Here is a 23,205-nt window from a genome sequence, read left to right as displayed (position 1 = left end):
AGTCTAAATATCATTTAGTAATTGCATTGTCTTCTGGTCCATATCCTTTCCTTAGGAAGGTGTGATAGACACTGATTAATGTGATAAACATAAAAAAATCTATACTTATATATTTTGTTATTGTACTGTGGAGTGATACTTTCATAAACTTTTATAAACATAAAGACAAATGTTGGATCACAATAATTAGAAACGGTTTTCACAAATCGAGATGTTTTATTCTGGACGGCAAGGGGCAGTGACTGTAACATCGGGCGTATTTTGCAGTATTAAACACGTATTTACCGACTTCATCAGGCTCCGAAAATTCGACAAAAAGAACACAAAGAATGTCCTTCTCAGCTCCCATAGTTGCATCTCTTGCGTCATCAGAATGGGGTGTTCAACGCACCACCGTTTCCGTTTAAAAAACGTTTTGCAACGTTTTGTCGGGGCTGAACGCAGCCCCGGCATCCTTTTCCTTATCTACTTTGTATTTTGTGATCAACAAAAACAGAAAAATGAATCATTTTGACGGCATTGATGAACCTGTGGTAGTTTCTGCGGCGGGTAAGAAACGTAAACCATCGAAATGTAATCATTTCCGTGAGGAGATTAAAAAGATGAGGCACTCGAGTCGGGAGGAGGAAAATGCCGGCTGTTGCTTGTTCCACGACAGCATCAAACTTCTGTCACGGTTCCCAAAGCTGAATCATGAACAGTTTTTAAAAGCAGTTTTTAATGCCAATGTAGGCTACTCGGCAAATGTGTATATTTTAACCGAGCGGTGGCGCCAGATAACTTACTCTTTAATCGGTAATGACAAACAGAGACATAATTAATTTATAACATTAACAAGATAACTCCTTGAATTCATTTTGGGAGCGACAACTGAATGTATTTTTAGTCAAATGCCTGTATATAAGATTATTATTGACAAAGTTAAGAGGCTGTCATAATATGTGAATCAACTTACTTTGTTGTGTAGGCTAATATGAAAAAGAACTTTTATATTGATGGATTAATTTTATTTTGAAAATAAACGTGTCATGGATTTATTGCATTTGAAACAGAAAATACTTGGGGGTGGGAGTCCTGTCTATATTAGCTCACTCTGATTGGATGAAAAGTACGTCTTGGCGAGCTACCTCCAATTAGGAAGGCCACAGGCTAATAGTAGGCTACCTCACGAGCGACGTGTTGGAGACCCCTTTTCTGATGCATTTTCAGTAGATGGCAGCGATTAGCAAATGAAAAGATAGAACAAGAAATATGAATTAATGTTTATTATGCTCTTTTCCCTGAGGCACTGGTCAGTCGAGGTTTCCTGAGTCATTTTATACGTCACCATCCCCCATCCTCTCTAAGTTACATGAGATCTGACAAGCCTACACAAGATGCCGAGTCCGACTTCCCAGTTCTGCTGACTCTCATAAATTTGTTTTTCATGCAACTCGACAACAGAGCATATTTTCATGTAATCCTAATCTTCATTAATGTATGAATAAGGAAAATAAATGGATCAGTTTGGTATCGTTCATCAAAGCAAATAAAAATGTAGCCTAATATGCAGTCGGACCCATGTTTTAATGGTTAGTCTGTCACTGGTAAAATATCAGCACAGACCATATGAAAAAAAAGAGCAAGAAAGGTTCTGCTGTGCCTTACTGTGTCCGTAGCTGTTTCACCGTTAGGTGGCGCAATCTGCTTACTCAGGTCCAGATGACTGCAAGTTAAAGCTGCAGTCCGCGATTTTTGGCCCTCTAGCGGTTAATAAACAGAACTGCACGCGTCTTGCGGAAGAACATTGTAGCCGGAGCTACTTTTCTCTGTGTATGTCTATGGCGAGTCACGCAGTTACTGTGATACTCTGCTGCGGGTCTTACCAGTCCAGTCTGAAATAGTCCGAATGTAAACACTTATTATAAGTGTACCATAATGATTAAGGGTAAGACAAAAACACGGTTTGGAAAATGGATTCATGTTGTACATTCTCATTATATATTTTTTTATAAATTTTGAACACCAAAAAAGTTGCGGACAGCAGCTTTAAGCTGGAAAGCCAGAAAAGATTTTAATTAATATAATTGTTAATACCTACTATCATCATCTTTTTAATGAAAATGGAGAAATATAATTTTTGTAAAAGGAAATGCTAAAAACTGTAATCTTTAAATATATTCTATATTTATTAAATATATTTATTCTGCCTTAATATTGCATATTAAGTTCATTTCAATAATACAAAAATTATTTTAGAAGTGGCTCATATTAAAAATCTTATAACATGTTGAAAAGTTCCTATAAACTTCAGGCCTATTGTGAGTTGTGACAGCTGAAAATGCTAACTGATAAACAAATAAAATATCACTTCCATGATGTACAATACAACAGAAACATGTCTTTAGTACATTTTAAAAATAAAAGACCTTACAACAGTTCTATCTTTGTGTGTGTGTGTGTGTGTGTGTGTGTGTGTGTGTGTGTGTGTGTGTGTGTGTGTGTGTGTGTGTGTGCGCGCGCGTGTGTATGTGTTTTCATATCAGTCAGAGTGCACAGGTACACAGATTGAAGTCCCTGCAAGAGAGTCAAGTACTCTTAACAGTCATAGAGGTCAGAGTGTTGTCCCACAGCGGAAGTGCTGCTGAGTGTTTATACCAAAATGAGATGAATATGAGCAGGTGAAAGCCAGTGGGCCATACTGTTTGATACAGGCCTATGAAGGTCAGGCCGGATGGGCAGTGAGGTAGTTAAAGATGTCATATGTCAACATGATGGTAGTTACTGTTCTTTGTTTTTGCACTTTAATCGGAAGGGCTTTGTGCAGCTAAGGTCTCACCCAAAACAAAACACACCCTAATAGTAACATTAACTACAGCACCAGTACTACAAGGATTTTCATTTTTTAAGCCAACAAAGCTGTTATGCGTTATTTGCCACTATGCAGCGGTGATTTCCTGTTTTATGAATAATATTTTTTTGACATCACTATATATTTTATTACTATAATTCTATTTTTACTAAAAGTATTCTTTAGATAGTTGTCTATGTACATTTTGATACCAAAATTTCATTTTACAGAATGTACAAACTGTGTCATTAGTACCCAAAATTTCTTAGTAAACTTCTAAATATGTTTAGCATTAAATCAACAACAAGTAAATGTTAAAAAGGTGAGGAACCAATAAATACAAATTGAAAGATATGATGAATATGTTGAGATATATATAAAAATGCACACTTTAGGAAATATAGGACTATTAAAAATTTTTTTTATATATATTGAGATATATATATATATATATATATATATATATATATATATATATATATATATATATATATATATATATATATATATATATATATATATATGTCTGTAAAATGATTTCACAATTATATCTGCTCTTCTTATAACTTGGCAATCCTGGGTTAGTGATACAGAGAACAAAAATACATAAAAAAAAAAAAAAAATCCATAGCTTAATCTCTTTTGACTTAATGCAAGAGTAATCCATCTGTCATTGAGAAGTTCAACATGATTTGGTTTGCATTGGAATTCATTAAGCATCACCGTAAAGGGGGATATCCTGCAGATGTCTGGGTTAAGTTTCATAGGGGTGTACTTTATTCTGCCACCTCCATTTCCACATTCATTGTTGGAGCCACACACACAAAGTGACCTGACGATGACATTTGTGCTACCTTCCATACCTTCCATTTTTTCATTGTAATATGAATATTGGATATGTTTTAGTCAGTTTTCCAATTTAGAATACCATTAGTCTTGACAACAGCACAAATCCACAGCAGGGACTGAATTGTATTTTTTTCTTTTTTCTTAAAAAGTCAAGTGAGTCTTTCACTTGAAGCCAAATGCACCCTCCATGTGAAACCAATGAAGTGTTGACAGGTGGGATTTGTTGCTGTCTGTGTTACGCAGATAGACTGTATTTAATACTAGAAATTTCAGTAAGGGATTATGATCTAAGAACTTTCAGACAAACTGAATTTTGTTTGATTTATTTTAGATTTGGTCAGAACAGAGGAGCCCTTAACATAAGAAGGCTTCTAAAAACCAAGCAGAACAAGACACCAGCCTGGGTGACTTTCAGGTAATAATGTAGTAACACCTCAAGCAAGACAAACAGCGTTTTGGTTTGGATCTAAATGTACATATCTTCAGGCTTGGAGTTGTCCACATTTGTTGTGTAAACACAAATGTGCACAGTGTGTCATTTTACTACATAGATGACATGATCCTCTTGATGTTCATGTGATGAATTCAGTTGGTAACTACATTACTGATCAAAAGTTTGGAAACATGCTAGATTTTGTCTAGATTTTGATGATATTATATTGACTTTTTCTGGGCTATTGATGATTTCTGCTATTCCATAACCATAAAATATAAAGAATATATGGGTATCACTTTGCAATAAGATTCATTAGTTAACATTAGCTAACTAGTTAACATGAACTAATAATGAATTGCACTTACAGCATTTATTCAGCTTTGTTAATTTTAACATTCACTAATAATTTATTAAAATCAAGAGTTACATTTGTTAACATTAGTTAATGCACTGTGAAGTAACATGAACAAACTATGAACAGCTGTATTTTTATTAACTAATGTTAACAAAGATTAACAAATACAGTAACAAATGTATTGCTCATGGTAGTTCATGTTAGTTAATACATTATCTAATGTTAACAAATGAACCTTATTGTAAAGTGTTACCAATATATGCAATTTAATACTGCGGCAAACTGAAGGTTTTACAAAATACATGCATTTTTAACAACTTTATTAGAAATGTGAATGTGACATTTTCTGTAAATGTTTAATAGTCTTTTTGGAGTTAGCAGTTTATTTTAGAAAAAGAGTGATGCATGTATATACAATATATTTTTTGTTTTATAACATGCTTAAAAGCATAACATATCTGATAATTCAGAGAAATACTCACCTCAGTAAATAACAGTTTCACAGTTTCCCTGGGGGATTGGTTCCTTAAGCAGACTGCATGATCTGTGTATAGGGAGCAGTGGCCTTGACTTGAGGTGTGGAAGCATTAGGTAATAGGGTGTGACTGGAAATTAAGTAAAAGTATGGCATTTATGTTATGAGGGGACACACAGCAAAGTAATGTAGAGTAAAGCATTCTACAAACTGAATGAAAATATTTTATAAAACTCTGTTGAAACAGAAATGTGTGACGACTATGATGGTAAATGTATGTAAAACAAAGAAAAAAATACTTTGACACTGAAATAACAGTAATATGGTTTATGATGGCTGTTCTCAAGAAGAGAAATAATTTTTTAGAAATAAATTTTCTAAAAAAAAGAAATAGGAAGAAGATTTTCCACTTTAAACATGGAGTCTGGAAAATATTGACAAGGTTCTATGCAGCATAACATGTCAAATTATTTTGATTTAAATAGATAATCAGATCCACTTGCACTGCAACATTACAGACTTTCCATGTAATACTTTCAAATCATCACCTCATCATAAATCAAACAGCACCCCTAACCTTTGACTCCCTGAAACACACCTGACTGTGCTACACCTGACAGCCAGGTGTGCCTGTTCATGTTGAGTTCTGCACTGTCCATCGATTATGCGAGTGTGAGTGGGTGTGATGTGTGTTTATAGTACGCATCAGATTACAAAGAGCAGAATTAGGGGCCGTTGACTGCACTCAGCCTTGTTGGGCTCATAGTTTGCACTAAATACTTTCCCCTGCATGTTTATGTTGGGCAGCTCCTGCTTGTTGTTCTTTGTTCCCCCTCATTACCCTAGAACTCCAAACACCAGCGCAGCCTGAAGGCAGGGGCACACACTGGAGGTCACTACAGAGGGGCATTTTATCACTCCAAACCCTCTTAAAAAATGATGTTTGTACGGTAAACCAAATGTGAGGAAAAACAAAGATACATATAGGCATAATTGTCAATTGGCTTTGAAATTATCAGGATTTCTAAATATTGTCAGAATCTGTTATTCTGCTGCTAAAGAAGTACCATGTTTATGTATATTTGTTAGTAATTATTTTCTGTGAAAATGCTAAAATTGCCTTTGTCCGTGCACTTTCTGTTCAACCACTGTGACATTTTCAATAAGTATTTAGTTGACCACCTTGTTTATACTTGTAATGGCCAAACCACTGTAAGTATAAACAATAGTTAAATTCTGTTATTGGACAAAAACAGATTTTAGTGTTTAATTGATTGATTGTTTGATTGATTGTCACTAATTATACAAGAATGCTTTCTGTAAATAACATACTATAGTGAAAATAACTAGCAAAGGCCATTTCCAACCCTGTTACGGTCATCCTAAAACATTTGGAATCAACAGTTTTTTAAGGCATGTTTTGAAAAAGAGATATCATTAATATTACACAGTTATTATTATATATTCATAACTGATATTAATTATATAATTTACAAAGCACACCAAATCTGAATGATACTAGCAGAATTCATCTGTTCAAAACATTTATGAATTCCAGACTTATTGTGATTAGCTTTAGGGGTAGTTATTGAGGTTAATAAAGAATTCCAGTTTGAAAGTTTAAATGATTGGCCCTTGAAAACCCATATTGGTTGACCACTAATTAGAATTGGAGGGGGACATATCTGTCTGTGGTTTTTATGACTCTGATACTGAGGTGGGTAAATTTAATTTCTTGCAGCAGTAATCTATGAATAAATTTGAAAAAAAAAAGTGGCAACATCTAACTAGGTACCTCCCCCCCATAAAAATTGCTCTATACCTGTTCAGCAGCATCACAGTATAGTCCACTTTCATCAGTGCAGAAGACAATAATATCAACTGAAATGGTTATCAGCTTTTGAAGTACAGCATTACCGTGGACTCATCAAAGGACTAGAGGCTGAAATCGGGGCCCCGTATCTCTGGAAATCAGAGAGATCTCTGCTCAGACAGAGACTGACATGTGCAAAGGCCCACGCAAGAAAACATTGTCATGAAAATGAGTTGTGTTTGGAGAATGAAGAGAACAAGGCAGATAATATGTAATCAATGCAAACGTACATGTTGTACATGGTGTGTTGTTTTGTTGTTGTTTTTTTCTCAGTGAGAATAAAATATAAAAACAAGATTTTTACATTTTCTGAAGGAAAATGTAAGTGCTGCTTACCTTCTGTACAGTCATCACCACAATGCTATGGAGTGTGGGTTGTTGCCAAGGTGTTGCTATGTGGTTGCTAAATTGTTGTGATTGTTTTAATTGCATTAGGTTTAATTGTAAATTGTAAATTGTAATTTAACTGCATTGCTCAATGTTTAATATTTGATAGTTTAATAATAGCCCTGGCCCTAAATGAGTTATATATATAAATATAACTCACATGAATGCAAGTAAATATGACTCATATAAAGGCAAGTTCTTAAAAAAAATTTTTCCTTTAATTGTAAAAGACTGTTTGTTTGTTTGTTTGTTTGTTTGTTTTTTTTAGAATGTTTAACATCATTGAATGAATAGTTTAAAATCATTGAATGTTCTGGTTTCATGCAGTGGTGCTGTGCAGCGGCTCTTATCGGTTCTTTTCTTAATGGCCCCTATGGCTCCAGGACTTATGAGTATATGACCAGATGAGTCTCCTATCTCTGTACGGTCCAACTACGTCAGGACAGATCTATTACACAATCAATTGTTTGATCATCTTCTCTCTCATCTGTGAAGAGCTAATCAGTGCATCTCTCTTTACACACAAATGCTTTCTTTTCTACATAGAAATAAATCACTATATCAGTGTAATGTGATCACATTTCCAAACGTCCACTTTTTTTTCTCAGAAACTCCAATAATGGGAAGAAAGAAAGAGGGAAAACCATCCTGCCCCTGCTGCGCCTCAGATGTGGCTTCTAGCTAATGGCTGTTTTGCTAGTAATGCCACTTGGTGATGATCAAAAACAGAAGGGCAAAAAACAGGAGAAAGAGGTAGGGACTGAGGGAGACAGAGAGAAAAAGCAAATAGCCTGATGGAATCCAGGGTTCAGGAGAGGCAGCTGGCAGATTGCTTATCATTGGAGATGCACAATATCCTGACTATAAGATGACTATCAGGAAGGCGGTGACTTAGCCAGCAGATTCATGCCTCTTTAAGAAGACAGTACATTTTTGGCTTTCTCTTCCTGCTGAGATAAGGATTCTCACGAAAAGGTGTCCTCTTCAGCCTTATCTCAACTCTAGCAAGCTCAGAACTGAGCCGTTTTTGAGAAGTCCTGCTTAATTACCAGGACAGATGATGGCCATCTTTGCGATATGAAGAAAAAAAAAACATTTTGTTTCAATTATCACCATGGTGATCAGTGTCCCTTTGGCTAAGAATTTAATCTTATTTAATTTTAATTAATTTCTCCTAACTGGTACTGTAATAAGCCTACTGTACTATTAGAGTAGGCTTAATTATTGTTGTCTGAGGCTACAATAGAAAAAAAACACAACTACACAATTTATTTTTTTTACAGTTAATGTCTAATATAAAATACATATTACTGTAATATTGTTGAATCCATGTTATAAAAGCAATGTCACATAAGTCTGTGTCTGTGTTACATTCACTTCGCCAGGATTAATGGAGATTTAGGCATGACAGGAATGATAAAAACTTCTCTTACCAGTAGTAAAATCAGTACTGTACAGCCTCTTAGAGCTATTATCTATGACAATATTTATAATGAAATTAATTCAGGAAATACATTTTAAAACGTTTTGCATTGCATGTGACACAGTGTTTAATAAATTCTACCTTTTGAAAATGTACGTGCATTAGTGAACATGAAACGGCTTGATCTTCATAGATAAGGTAGAGTTCATCTTCTACTGTAGAAGGTAAAGGGCACATTGACAGGACACAATTCTAGGTCACCTCTATCTGCCACTGAACCTGCAACCACTGTGCCCACATTCCTGAACATGGGTTACCACCACCACATCATACATCCTGTGGAGAAATGCATGTGCTTTAAGCGTATGGGCTCAAAACACAGCCTTGTGGTGCTACCTCTTTATTCATGAGGGCAGTTACCTGCATAATAACAAAATCATGCAATGGACAAAATTACACTGTCAATACTGCCTCTTTGTTGGTACACTTAGTACAGAGATATATTTAATCTCAGCCAGTAAAGTGGCCAAAAGGTTCTCACTGTAATTTCCAAAAGCATAATATTTAGCTGTGTCCCACGTTTTCTCTTTTCACTAATCATTTGCTGAAAAAAAAAAGAATGCCTCTCAGACCCTTGTTTTTTTACCATATTCTTAGAAAGAAGTGTTTCACTCTTTTGTTTTGTAAACTAAAAACCCAATTAAACAAAACTAAGCCCAATTAAACAAGAAAAAAAAAAAAAACAGTAAAACTGAAAAATATTATTTATTGTTTATCTATATGTCATCCTGTTATTTATTTTTATTAATCAGTTTAACACCGTTCCCAGCAGTCTAGAGATCATTGCACGCTGGAAGAGTATTTGCATGAAGTGATATGCTCAGAAATGTTTACTATGAATGCATGAGTCGCTGATGCCGAACTGTTCAGGTTAGACTCACTGAAATGTCTTTAATCTTCCCGACAAGGCCGAAAACCATTGCCAGTTCACACTCAAGATCTCTGATCTGCACGTAGACATTACTGACGCTTATGGGCCATATGCCAATAAGCAGCCAAGAAAACTCCTGTTCATGCAGGTAGCTTTGATAAAGTATCAGCATTTCTACATCATCTAAACAAGAGAGCATGTTTTGTGAATCATTGATGTCTGGAGATTGCAAAGAATGTAACTGTATACAAAGACCAGACACATAAACTAGGAAGGCTTTAAATGTGATGGCAGCCATTTTGCTCATCTTTGTGAAGCTGTGCTCATCATTTTGCATTGTACGCCTCAACAGATGTTCTAAGCATTGTGCTCTATCCGTTCATCTGGGATTGGGTTACAAAGAGACTGGTGGGATGTTTTGGCACAATTTTCAGGTCAGCTTGCTGTCTGTCTGGAACGCAGCCAGTTTCTTCTGTTGTTCAAGATGCTGATGACAAACGTTATACCTAAGACAGTGCAAGTAACCAAGAATGATTAATATGCCGGCACTAAAGCATGTCAGAATTGGCATTGTGCAATCCACCAAAGAGTAAACAAGCCCACTCTGTCAACGTAGCAGCACTTCTTTCTAGTTTACATATTTGAATGAATTGTCTTGTATGTCACATGTCTGGTGGATACCATCCCTCGATTTTTATCCCTGCTTTCAATCTCAGAGTTCACCCGCAGGTCTCCAGCTTCTGTTAAAAAATTCGAACATTTCCTGTGCAGTATGTATCATTAGAAACATTCTATCTGATATTTTCAAAAGCATCATTAAAAAATAGATTCAAATAACAAACAGTCAGATCTTCTGTAACACTTTATTTTACACTGTCCTTGTTACACATATATGTACTTACTATAGTACAAGCATCTAACCCTGAATCAGTTGATAAGATAATGTGCGTTGCCTCTTATTACATAGCTACTTACAAAATATATACACATAAAATATTGTTTATTTGAATATGTGAAGAATGATATGATAGGAGAGACATTAAACTAGCTCTGCTAGTTTATGTAAGGAATAACTTGTTTGGAGCAATGACCAAATGTAAAGTTTAGCCCTTATTATACAAAAATATTTGACCATGGAACGCTTAAATAAACCAGAGAGCTGCGTAATAACTGTTGTTACTAGTAAAATGTGTTGTATTTTTACAACCTCAACATTGTGTCCTAACCAGATTCTATTAAGTGACAAGCAATAAGAGGCATTCAAGTTTTTGTCTTAACCAGCCATTCAGTGTGGATAGACTAATTGCTTGCTTCTGGAATCCTGTCACATCGCACCTAGGACAGACTACTATGTATGTTGTTGTTGTTCATTTATTTGTATCTACAAGCAGTGATCTAATTGGTTTTCAAAGCTAACACAAATACGTTTCAAAGGTAAAAACAAGTTGAGTCATTCTAGTTGGTTTTGAATCCCACTGGGAAACTTATCTCTTTATCAAAACTCTTTATCAAAAACTCTCGAGTTTCCCATAATAGCTTTGATGACTACAGCCCAAACGTCACCTAAAATAATGTGCTATACAAGGTCATGTTTGATTCAGATATGGAGATTAAAAGCAGAATGTTTGTGGTTCAAAGGCAAGGTTGTGCAAACTTTTCTTGGGCAGAGTAAGAATGCATGCATGAAGATTTCACAGTGGTTGCTTTTCAGCTATCAGCTACACCTATGCATGGGTGACATCAGGAGATGCCTTTCTGACAGTTATTATTTTTGATTATGAATCTCATTCAGTATATCATTGGACCGATTACAGTCTGAAACAAAAATCTTCCAAGCATGAACTGATTGTTCACTGTATTACTGTAATTGTTTTTGCACTTATATTTTAATTATTATTCATAATCAAATGTTAGGTTGTTTACTGACACTGCATGTGGATGATATAGGTTGATAACTGCATGTCACTTGTTGTTGATGGTATTTCTGCAAACTGTTGTGGTTAGTTTGGTGCAGGTATGAGGGATATAGAGCAGTAATGTCGACTGCTACCCGCTGGAGCAGCGCTCATTAGTATTTGAAGCCATTTTGTCTTTACTGTTCCTCTGATGTTGCACAGAAAGACTTTTAGATTTTGGCATAAAGTCTGGTCCACATTGCAGCTTACTCTGGCCATTAACACAATATGATGAATAATATTCCCTCTGCATTTCAGCAACACACACACAATAAAGTATCTCCCTGCATAACTCTTTACCAGAACAAGTTTTATTACTGGATAATATGTCAATATAAAGTGATATGAGCGTCCTCCGGATTTAGGTCTAGCTGTATTGTATTTATAGTGTTGTCTAGCACATATATCAGTGCCGCAGACTTGGGTACACAACTGAGCATTCCAAAGATATAAAGATACGGATCATATAAGATACGATTGGTTGTCTTATATCCAGAATTGGAATTCCTTGTACAGGCACTTCTCCCGGAAAAGCGCACGCACACGTCGACCAGAGGGAGAGCAAGAGCACGGCCATTAACGCGCGTTCGGCTTTACGGAAGTCATCGGCAGCGCTGCACAGGTCATAGGACTTCACAAAATCAACAGTCACCAAAGAAGTTTGTTTTTGGTTGTGAGGGAAAGATAACCTTGCTTCCCAAAGAACCCAGCGTTAAGTGGAGCTGATAGATTTATTCTCACGCATTACATTGATGCGCTCTCGATACTTGTTATTAAAATAACCATAGAAACTGATAGTTGCAATCGCGTTTTTATTGGTTAAAATGAATGGAGAATATCTTGTGTTTTCCGTGGCTGTTCGAGCCCTCAGGATCAGCGCTTATTGTTTCATAAACAAGGCCCAGTTCTACACTGGATTTACAGATCGTTTGAAACTGAAAGTTGGAGCAGTCACAGTGATAATGATCCCGGTCATGAGTCAGAACCGTAGGTGGTGAGTAAAACTGCTTCAAATGTCTGTTTTGTTGGCAATAGGCGCCTAAGTGCATTTAATGTAAACAAAATATGAACCTAGTGAATTTATAAATTCATTATTCATCATTCACTATACGCTATATAGTGATTCAAAAGTTATCCATGGATAACGCAATGGTGTATTGCGTGTGTTTAAATATATTTCTTTAGCTGACCATTGATAGCTTGCAACCGATCTCTAGGCAAAAGCTGCGCATGCTTGTGACAGCTCGTCACTCTATCTCTGCTCACAACTACACGCCTACAGGTACTCGGCTGTTTTCGGAAAGTCTCTGTACAGCGTATGTATCTTTTATAAATTAAGTTTTGGTGGGGAAAGATCGGGGTCCTTTGTATGTTTATCTCAGTGTGCTTCATCCCTTTTTCTCTCCTCTTCTTTATTGCTCTCACTTATTATTATGTGTATTTTGGGTGTGCTGTGCCAATTACAACTGGATGTACTTGGTCTTCTCTGTAATACTGCAAAGAACTGTTATACTGTAAGGAGGATGTAGGCTGAGTGGATTCCGTAAGCGGATCTTTATTAAAGTATCTGAGCATAAAATCCAAAGTCACAACTCGTAGTCAGGTCACAGGCTTTGGTCGAAACACAGGCAAAACTATCCAATGGCTTGTTTGATTGAAAACCTTGCACAAGCCAAAAATGTGATTCAAAAGAGCAAAAAACAATGGTCATAACAATAATCACCAATGGAGGCATGGAAGAATGCTTTGTAAGGCAGAGAACTGGCAATACTTCACAATGTGGCAGTGAAAACACATGACTTAAATACAGGGTGACAGGAAATGGCAAGACAGGAACTGATGTGGCAGGAACAGGAAATGACAGAGTTCATTATTCAGGTGAGGGCTCTATCTGGAGCATGATCAAACGTTACAGATACCTCCAAAACATGCGTTCTAGTGGTGTTATAAGGCTCACCTCCTGAAATGTTAAAGAGCTGAATTCTCAGTTAAAGTGTAATAAGGTGTCACGGTTCAGGGAGCTTCATCGGCTTTCCTGTTGTCTGTGTCCTGTCGTTTTCTGCAGCTTGTGACCTGGGCAATCAGCACTGATTATTCAGCGCTGGTGTGCGCAGATCACGAGCTGATTACCCTCACCTGTTGCTTGTCCCCTTCCTCCCTTTTATTCTCTGCTGTGTCTGTCCCTTGTTGTCAGTAGATTTCGTGTTGTCATTCATGTACGATTGTGCTTGTGCTGTGTGTCTTTGTCGTCTTACCTCTCTCCGCTGCTGTGCTCAGGACGCCTAGACGAGGTCTTTCTGCTGGCCGTGTGCCCGATATCCTCAGTCTCTTTTCCACGTCCCGTTTGGGCTTTGCACCTGAGGTGGTCTCCACAGCATTTTTCCACAGGTGTCTGTACGGACGGCTCTGGAGTTTGTTCACAAAGTTTATTTTCATGTGTGTGTCACTACACATGTTGGATGTTTACATGGATTTTCTATTGTTCCTAATAAACAGTTGCACGTATCCTCTGCGTTTGAGTTCTCTCTCTCTTCACGTCCCTGACAGAATCTACTGACCATTATGGACTCAGCAGAGGAGATCGACGTTCACCGAATCCTCAGGCAGCACTGCTCACTGAACGGCTTGATCAGCTCACTGAACGGCTTGATCAGTTTCAGATTATTCCTCCCGCGACTCCTGTTCTACAACCTCCATCTGATCCAGAGACAGCTGCTTCCCGTCATGCCGAACCACGTCTTAATCCACCTGCTCCATACTCCGGTGAGCCCAATTCATGTCGTTCCTTCTGTCACAATGTTCTCTGACTTTTTCACTCCAGCCCTCGTGTTTTTCTATGGAGCGATATAAAGTGGCATTCACCATCACTCTTCTGATCAGACAAGCGAGAGAATGGGGAACGGGCATGTGGGACAATGAACATCAATGTTGCAGCTCATTTAAGGAGTTTTCGGAGGAGCTCCGCAAGGTATTCGATCACTCCGCGCTTGGGACGGAGGCTGCGCGGGCGTTATCTTTGCTGCAACAGGGAGGTCGGTCTGTGTCGGACTATTCCATAGAGTTCCACACTCTCGCCGCGTCATGCAGATGGAATGCTAAGGCACAGTGGGATAATTTTCTTCATGGGCTTGCAGATTACATCAAGGATGAGATATATTCTCTCGAACTGCCTCCCAGCCTCGACGGATTAGTCAACCTCGCCATCCGCGTTGACAACCGGATAGCTCTTCGTTCCTGGCATCGGAGGGGCGTGGCATCTCATGAGCACTTCTCCAACTTGGTCGCTGGAGCGGCGGGTGACTCGACTTCTCAGCGTCTCGTCATGCCTGAGGAGGAGCCCATGCAGATTGGCAGAGCCCGGCTGATGATCACCGAGCGGCGCCATCGCCTCACTAACAATCTGTGTCTTTACTGTGGGAGGGCGGGGCATGTGGCGGCCTTGTGTCCAGTGAAGGGGCGGCGTTTTTCGTCCAACGAGGGGCGTACGGTGAGCATCACTAATACACTGCTGCCCTCTGGTGGTCGTTCCGTACTCCAGGCTTCATTACAATTTAATAGGACTGTTCATCAAGTGTCAGCCTTGATTGATTCTGGAGCGGAGGGTGATTTTATGGACATTGTCACGGTTCAGGGTGCTTCATCGGCTTCCCTGTTGTCTGTTTCCTGTCGTTTTCTGCAGCTTGTGACCTGGGCAATCAGCACTGATTATTCAGCGCTGGTGTGCGCAGATCACGAGCTGATTACCCTAACCTGTTGCTTGTCCCCTTCCTCCCTTTTATTCTCTGCTGTGTCTGTCCCTTGTTGTCAGTAGATTTCGTGTTGTCATTCATGTACGATTGTGCTTGTGCTGTGTGTCTTTGTCGTCTTACCTCTCTCCGCTGCTGTGCTCAGGACGCCTAGACGAGGAGTCTTTCTGCTGGCCGTGTGCCCGATATCCTCAGTCTCTTTTCCACGTCCCGTTTGGGCTTTGCACCTGAGGTGGTCTCCACAGCCCGTTTCTGCAGGTGTCTGTACGGACGGCTCTGGAGTTTGTTCACAAAGTTTATTTTCGTGTGTGTGTCACTACACACGTTGGATGTTTATATGGATTTTCTATTGTTCCTATTAAACAGTTGCACGTATCCTCTGCGTTTGAGTTCTCTCTCTTCATGTCCCTGACATAAGGTTCTTAATCATCTAAAATGTCAAAAATACTAAAACTGCTTTCCTCCAGGAAACTCATCTTCAACATAAAGACCATCTTAAGTTCATACGGGATGGGTGGGTCAGCTTTATCACTCATCTTTTTCCAGCAATTCCAGGGGTGTTGCTATTCTTATTCACATATTTGTGCCTTTTTCTGTTCGTGATGTAATTTATGACCCTATTGGGCATTTCGACATCACTGGCCAGATGTGTGATAGTTGTTTAATTTTGGCTAATGCATATGGCCCTAATTGGGACAACAATGTCTTTTTTTCCCTCACTGACCAGCCAGCTGATTTTAGGCGGCAATCTGAACTGTTGTCTGGATCCTGTTTTAGACAGTTAATCAGCCAGGCCCCTTGCTCAGTCTAAAACTTCCACAAAAAAAAAATATTTTTATGGAGCAGTACTCTGTTTCTGATGTGTGGCACTTTTAACCCAAATACAAAGCAATTTTTTCTTTTCTCGCCTATACATCAATTGCGGATATATTATTTTCTTATTACAATAAATGACTTTCCTCTGTCAATTCCTGTTTTGTTTTTTTTTGTTTTTTTTACAGGTAAATAATTTTGGCTCTTAAAGAAAATGGTGTCATTGTCCAGCTTAAGAAAATTCAGTATTGATTATTCCGTAAAAATCAATAATTATTAATTTAGTTAATTTGCCTATATATCAGCACTTGAGAAAACAGTGATGTCATCGTCCAGCTGAGTTCAGTTTGCATACAATGGTGTCAATGCAGGCATATCAAAAACATTGAATATCAAGTCTCCCCAACTAAGCAAGCCAAAGGTGACAGCGGAAAGGAACCCAAACTCCAATAGGTGACATCAGGTGAGAAACAGGTGATAAAAGTGGAGAAAAAAACCTTGGAAGAAACCAAGCACAGTCAGGGGGCCAGTTCTCCTTTGGCCAACAGCGAACAGTGCATAATTATGATTTAGGCAGCGTTACAGGTGTTGGAAATCTCAGAAGCATAGACCAGGAGACTTTGGGATCTCTTGAAGCAGAAGTTACTCTTTATTGAGAAACACGCTGTGCGTCGCTGTGGTCATCCAAAATCTAACTAAGGCAGTGACTTGGTAGTTCATATACATTCAAGGGGGAGGGATACATAGAGTAGGGGTGTGGACAATCTAAACAAAGGATGCAAATGCAGTACAGGAATCAGATCATTGCCTACATTTCCCAGCCATGATCTAATCAGCATAAATGTGTCATTCAAATGCATAGGTGCTAATCCAATCAGTCTGGCAGTATCACCTATACCTTTACATTATCATAGAGACAAAAGCACAGCTGTATCTTGAGCTGGTCATGCCACATGGTCAGGAAATGCATGAGACAAAAGGTTAGTGTCTCAGACACCTGGTCTGCCTGCCTTGCCACAATATACATAAAGTTTTCAGTTCATATACTATTACATTGGAACCTAAATATAACATAGAACAAATTTGTAATCCCACAGTTCCCCCTTTGAGAGTTCTAATAACTCTCACAAAATACAAATTTAGACACTTAAAAGTTTCATTCTTGTAACCTTTGATCGTTACAGGCACATAGCACTTGCTCTGTGTTGATTGTCTTTAGTGATGAATGGCATGTTGACACAGAAACAAACATGCAGCCAGGGCCCTTGTAGTTATTACGGGTAATAGTCTTTTCTGGTTGGAACAGTCATTTCTTCGTGATGAGTGTGAGTCATTTGTTGAATGACACACTTGATACTGTGGACGCATAGATAGTAAACTAGTAGGAAAAACAACAGCAGAATTGCTATTTCCTTGATCCACAGCCAAGGTTTACCTAACAGGTTTCCGAACCATGAAGAATTATCTTCAGTCATCTGGTGTAATTTTGCTGAAAGATCAAGAATGTCTTGTTGGATTTTGTTCAAGTTCTCTGTTGGATCCATTAACCCGGTGCAGCACTCAGGTCCGATAATGGCGCATGCTCCCCCTTGCGTTGCAAGAATGTAATCTAAAGCCACTCTGTTCTGTAAGATCATTATCTTGTGCGAAGCGAGAGTGTCTGTAATGTTACCTAGAGCCAAAGCCGTATCGTTGGCCAGTTTCTGTACAGAATTCGATAAGCTTCTGACTTGATCAAGGGCCTGCATGACACCATAAGACGGGATTAATGCTCCAAGAGTTCTTGACCACCATGTTTGAGCACAAGTGAGTCCTGGAATGCAGCCATCTTCTTTGTTTGTGGTAGGAGCTGAATTATATAGATGTGGAGAGCTTGGGGTGGAGTGTGTATTTTCTCTGATAGCTGGTAGAACATAAACCAGGGTGCACCTGCCGTTGAATCGGCTGGGTAGGATGTTGTAGACAGAAGTTCCACATAACCAAAAGGTGCCAGTTGGTGGAGGAATCATACACCACTGATTTATTGCAAAGAGTTTTGGGAGAGATGGTGTCCGGTTAAGACACCCTTCTAAGTCCTTTTCCTCTCTCCCTGCTGATGGAGTAATGTCCACATGGGATGCTGTTCTCTTTTCGACTATAAGGTTGCAACGTTCACGAGGAATTTCACCCAATGGAGTCGAGGCTGGAACATAATTTTCCACGCACCAAGGAAAAATAATTGGCAAGAGTAGATCGTTCATGATGGGAGTAGCTGAAGTTAGGTTGCAGGATGGTAATCCAGGAATGCAACATGGAGAAGCTGGAGGAGTTGTGATGTTGTGACATGCACTCTTGTTGTATATTCCACTGGTATGAACTTCGAATAAGGTACATGTGTCACAGTTGGAGATGGGGTGTGCCACCCACGCAATTCCTGCTCCTACTGAATGTGGGTGTGGCATGCAAACGTTCTTTCCAGCAAACAAGGCATTTCTTGACATATTCATCACCTCTAAGAATATGTTGTTTCTGGAGTCTACACTTTGTGCGATGTCCATGATGATTACTAGTATGGCAATCTTGATCATGTTGATGGATGACTGAAGTTCCCGTATGTGATTCTCTGCGTTGTGTATTTTTTATTTATTTATTTTTTCTTCCGTGACAGTTGGCTCGGTAGTGGGTCTAGTTGTCTTCATACGCAGGTCAGGAGGTCGGTGCGTATGGGTCTCGGGACAGCTATCAAGTGGTATCTGCACAGAGTAAGAAAGAAAACAAAAGACAACAGAGCAGTATGTGTTGTAAAAGTCTGCAAACACTAGGGTTGTATCCTCTGTTCAATCTAAGTCTGCTATTGTTGTTCCTTCTTTCCCTATTTCTTAATTCTTGTGACACCTAAAGAACAGTGAGGTAAGGATGGACTAGTGAGTGGGGGAAGGCCTATGAGGTATTCTTCACCGCAGGATTAACCCCCGATGCCTATTGCATTCGGTTCCTTCCTGGGCTCCTCACTGGTCTGTGTGTCCTATCCTATCCCTGTAGGTGGGGGAACAACTTTACAGTGTGACACATGAGTCCAGGTTTTCCTTCCCTGACACAACACTGCAGCAGCTGTAATCAGCATCACTTGATGTGGTCCTTGCCACTTAGGCTCTAACGGCTTGTTTCTGAATGACTTTATCATGACCCACTGACCTGGGATGATTGTGTGTCCACCTTCCGGTGGAGTCTGCCAACAAGACTCAACTCTCTCTCTGGCACTCTGTACTGCCTTTGTGAGGTTTTCACAGTAAGTGATCAGAGCATCTGAGGCAATGTGTACATCAGCATTTCTAAGATCAATCACACCTGGCATCTGCATTGGGCGTCCTGTAATAATCTCATGAGGGCTCAGTCCTACTGATCTGTTAGGTGACGCTCTCATGCTACACAGTACCGCTGGCAGTGCCTCGACCCATGGTACTCCTTCCTGATGCATTTTGCTTAGCCTGGTTTTGATTGTTCTGTTAGCTCTCTCAACCTGTCCTGATGCTTGTGGCCTGTAGGGGCAGTGAAGATTCCACTTAATTGTCATCATTTTAGACACTTCCTTGACTACCTGTCCTGTAAAGTGTGTACCTTGATCTGAGTCAATGTAATCTGGTAATCCCCACCTGGGAATAAAATCAGTGACAAGACATTTAGCAGTATGTGCAGCTGTAGCACGCCCTGTTGGATAAGCTTCTATCCATCTTGAGAACTTGTCTATTACTACCAAAACATCAGTTTTTCCCTTACAAGGAGGCAACGATATGTAATCAACTTGCAGGTGACGAAATGGTCCTGGTGGAGCTGGGGTATGTGTTGCTGCTGTAGTTGCTGCTGGCACATCATTATTTTTCTGACATGTAACACATCTTTTGACTGTTTCGGTAGCTACATTTCTGAATTTTGGATTCCACCATTGATTTGAGAACCTGTGATTCATCGTTGCTGGACCACTGTGACCCAAATTGTGTATTTGTTGAGCCAAATATGGCAGCAGTGATTCGGGAGCAACATACTTTCCCCCTTTGGTCCAGCAACCAGATGAATCCGCTGTGGCTCCTTTGTCTAACCATGTCCATGCTTCATATAGAGGAACGTTTTTGTACAGATCAATTATTGATTCAGGAGGCAGAATTGTCTTCTGTGCTGTACTACCTGAACACACTTGTACTGTTGCATAATAACAAGCCTGTTTAGCAGCTACATCAGCAAGAGCATTACCTTTAGCTTCCGTAGTATTAGTTGTGAGATGTGCTTTCACTTTGATCACTGCTAATTTCTTTGGAAGTTTCATGGCAAACATTAGATCTTTCACTAATCCAGCATGCTTAATGGGGGATCCAGCAGAAGTTAGAAACTGTCTACTCTGCCAAATGACACCAAAATCATGAGCTATCCCAAAAGAATACCTGGAATCAGTGTAGATATTTGCTACCGATCCTGAAGCTAGCGTGCATGCTCTAGTTAAGGCTACTAGTTCTGCAGCTTGAGCTGAAAAATGATCTGGAAGTCGACCTGAAGCTACCACTTCAGTGATGGAAGTTACTGCATAGCCTGCTCGTCTGTTACCCTTAATAACTTGAGCTGAACCATCAACAAACAACTCCAATTCTGCATTCTCTATAGGAGTTTCTTTTATTTCACTCGTAGCTGCAAATGTAAGCGTAACACAATCGTGAGTCATTTCTCCTTCATCCTCTAACACAACTTCAGTCATTGTAGACATCATACATGAGGATGGGTTTGTGACTGGCGCACGCTGTAAAACAATGTTCGGGGCTGTGAGAGTTGTTAACCAATTTCCCCAACGAGAGGAGGTGACAGAAGTGACTTTTGCTTGATTCATTAGTGCGGACACTGTATGAGGGCATCTTACATTTACCATCTGTCCTAACACCATTCCTGATGAAGCCTGAAGAGCTAGATGAACTGCCTGCACTGCTCTAAGACATGGGCCCATCCCTTGAGCGACTATGTCAAGTTTACCAGAATAGTAATGAATGGGGCGTAAACTGCCCCCATGATCTTGCATTAGACATGCAGTCATAAAGCCTAAGTGTTCATGGACATAAAGCACAAAGGGCCTATCAGATTGGGCAATTCCTAATGCTGGTGCTTGACATAGTGCTCTCTTCAAATCATTGAAAGCTTTGAGATGAATTTCTTCCATACAAACAGTATCAGAATCTTTAACCTGGCCTTTCAACAAGTCATAGAGTGGCTGAGCAATCGAGGCATAGTCTTCAATCCAAGGTCTACAGTAACCTGCTGTTCCTAAAAATGATCGGAGTGTTTTAATGTTAGTAGGTGGAGTTATGGCTTTGACTGAAGCAGCTCGATCCTGTGTAATGGATCTATTTCCTGCACCAATTGTTTGACCCAGAAATGTGACTTGGTTTTTAGCAATTTGAGCTTTGTGAAAGCTGCATTTGTGTCCTCTTTTCTGCAAATAGTCCAACAATGCTGCCAATTCAGTTTGATGTACCTCGTGATCTGTAGAGGCAATCAAAATATCATCAACATATTGAATCATAGTGGACTGTTTGACTGGACATTCTGGGTCACACAAGTCACGTCTGACAGCCTGATGGTATATAGTTGGGGAATTCTGAAATCCCTGTGGTAACCGTGTCCACTGATATTGCTCATAGTCAACTGTGAAAGCTAACCATGCCTGGCTGTCAGAGTGCAATGGTACAGAAAAGAATCCATTAGACATATCAATTACTGAAAATACCTTGCAATCTAATGGTAGGCCATTACAAATTGTAGATGGATCTGCTACTAGGGGGGTGATTTTATCAATATGTTTATTGGCTACTCTGTAGTCTATGGTGAGTCTCCATGTCCCATTGGATTTCTTGATGGGCCATATGGGTGAGTTACAGGGACTGTTAGTCTTAACTAGCACTCCTTGCTTTAGCAATTTTTCTACAATAGGTTTGATTCCCTGTATAGCTTCCTTATTGATCGGATATTGTTTGGTAACAGGAGGTGGAGTTCCTGTCAATTTGACTGGTTCTACACCTGTCAAAAACCCACAATCATCCTTGTCTTTAGCCCAAATTGGATGATTCTGTAAGAAAGCATACTCAGGAGTGGTCGCATTATTAGTAGAAACTTGTGCTGAGGAAATTTTTATGCTAGCAGATTCTGAGGACAGGTCTAAAGTTAGATGCACTTGTCTCAGTAGATCCATGCCTAGAATTGCACCTGTATTTAATGGAGCACATAGCAATTTCGTAGTCAGAGTCTTTGGGCCTAACTGTACCTCTATGGACGGGGTTTCATACAAAACAGAATCTTCACCTATTACACCAGTTAAACAAAGTTTAGTTTTCTTGTATGGGATGTTTAAACCTTCAGCCAATTTTGTAGGAATTACTGTAATTTCTGCACCTGTATCAAGCAAAAAGTCAATCTCTTTCTCTTGTATGCTACCTTTCACAAAAATTCTTTGGTCATTGTGATGGATTACAGGGGAAAGGTAGTTACTCACAGCCCCAACAATTAGTTTTTTTCCTTTTCTTTTTGTGCTTTTAGAAGAGCCTGAGCGAGCTGTCCTAAAGTTTCAGTGTAACTTGGCGGGACTACTTCAGGGTTGTAGGCGGGCTGAGAAGGAACAGAGTTATGCATATTGTTTCTTTTACTATCTTGCAACTTCTTCCTACACTCTTTCTCCCAGTGACCTGGTTTTTCACAGTAGTAGCATTTGCCTTCTTTTCTATGCCATCTATTGTCTTGATTTGTTGTGCTAAACGTAGCTGCTGCTACTCTCACTTTTGCCTTAACATCAGCATCTCTTTCCCATGTAGCTAAGCTGTCTAGGTTAGTTCTGATGGTTTTGTTAGACCAAGTTAGATCTAGGAATGGCAAGGCTTTTCTGTACTCGACTAAAAGGCCATCTGACCAGATGCGGACTAAGGGTCCCTTGTCATCTAGCACACATTCAGAATCATCAACTATTCCACTGTAAGTCACAGCTGACTGACAAAACCTTTCAGTGTATTCACTCACAGGTTCTTCTTTCCTTTGCACACAGTTAGTGATTCTGGACCAGTCTATTTTGGGTCCCATGATATTCTTTATAATTTTCAAAACACCTTCTCTCAAATCGCCTTTACTG

The 23,205-nt window shown here is 39.3% G+C and overlaps 1 long non-coding RNA gene across 2 annotated transcripts; it reads left to right on the top strand.

Annotated features, from left to right (window-relative positions):
* Positions 1 to 422: 422 nt before the first annotated feature.
* LOC125258498 lies at positions 423 to 8,709 on the top strand. Of its 2 annotated transcripts, none has more exons than XR_007182637.1 (3): positions 423 to 549; positions 4,011 to 4,094; positions 7,814 to 8,709. It is a non-coding gene; the product is annotated as an uncharacterized LOC125258498 (long non-coding RNA). The 2 variants fall into 2 exon arrangements; XR_007182638.1 differs by lacking the exon at positions 423 to 549 and adding an exon at positions 3,597 to 3,892.
* The last annotated feature ends 14,496 nt before the right edge of the window (positions 8,710 to 23,205 follow it).

Source organism: Megalobrama amblycephala, linkage group LG22, assembly GCF_018812025.1.
Source record: "Megalobrama amblycephala isolate DHTTF-2021 linkage group LG22, ASM1881202v1, whole genome shotgun sequence".
In the NCBI taxonomy this organism is placed as follows: domain Eukaryota; kingdom Metazoa; phylum Chordata; class Actinopteri; order Cypriniformes; family Xenocyprididae; genus Megalobrama; species Megalobrama amblycephala.
The sequence above is the reverse complement of the archived record's forward strand: the minus strand, read 5'-3'. Positions and strand labels throughout refer to the sequence as shown.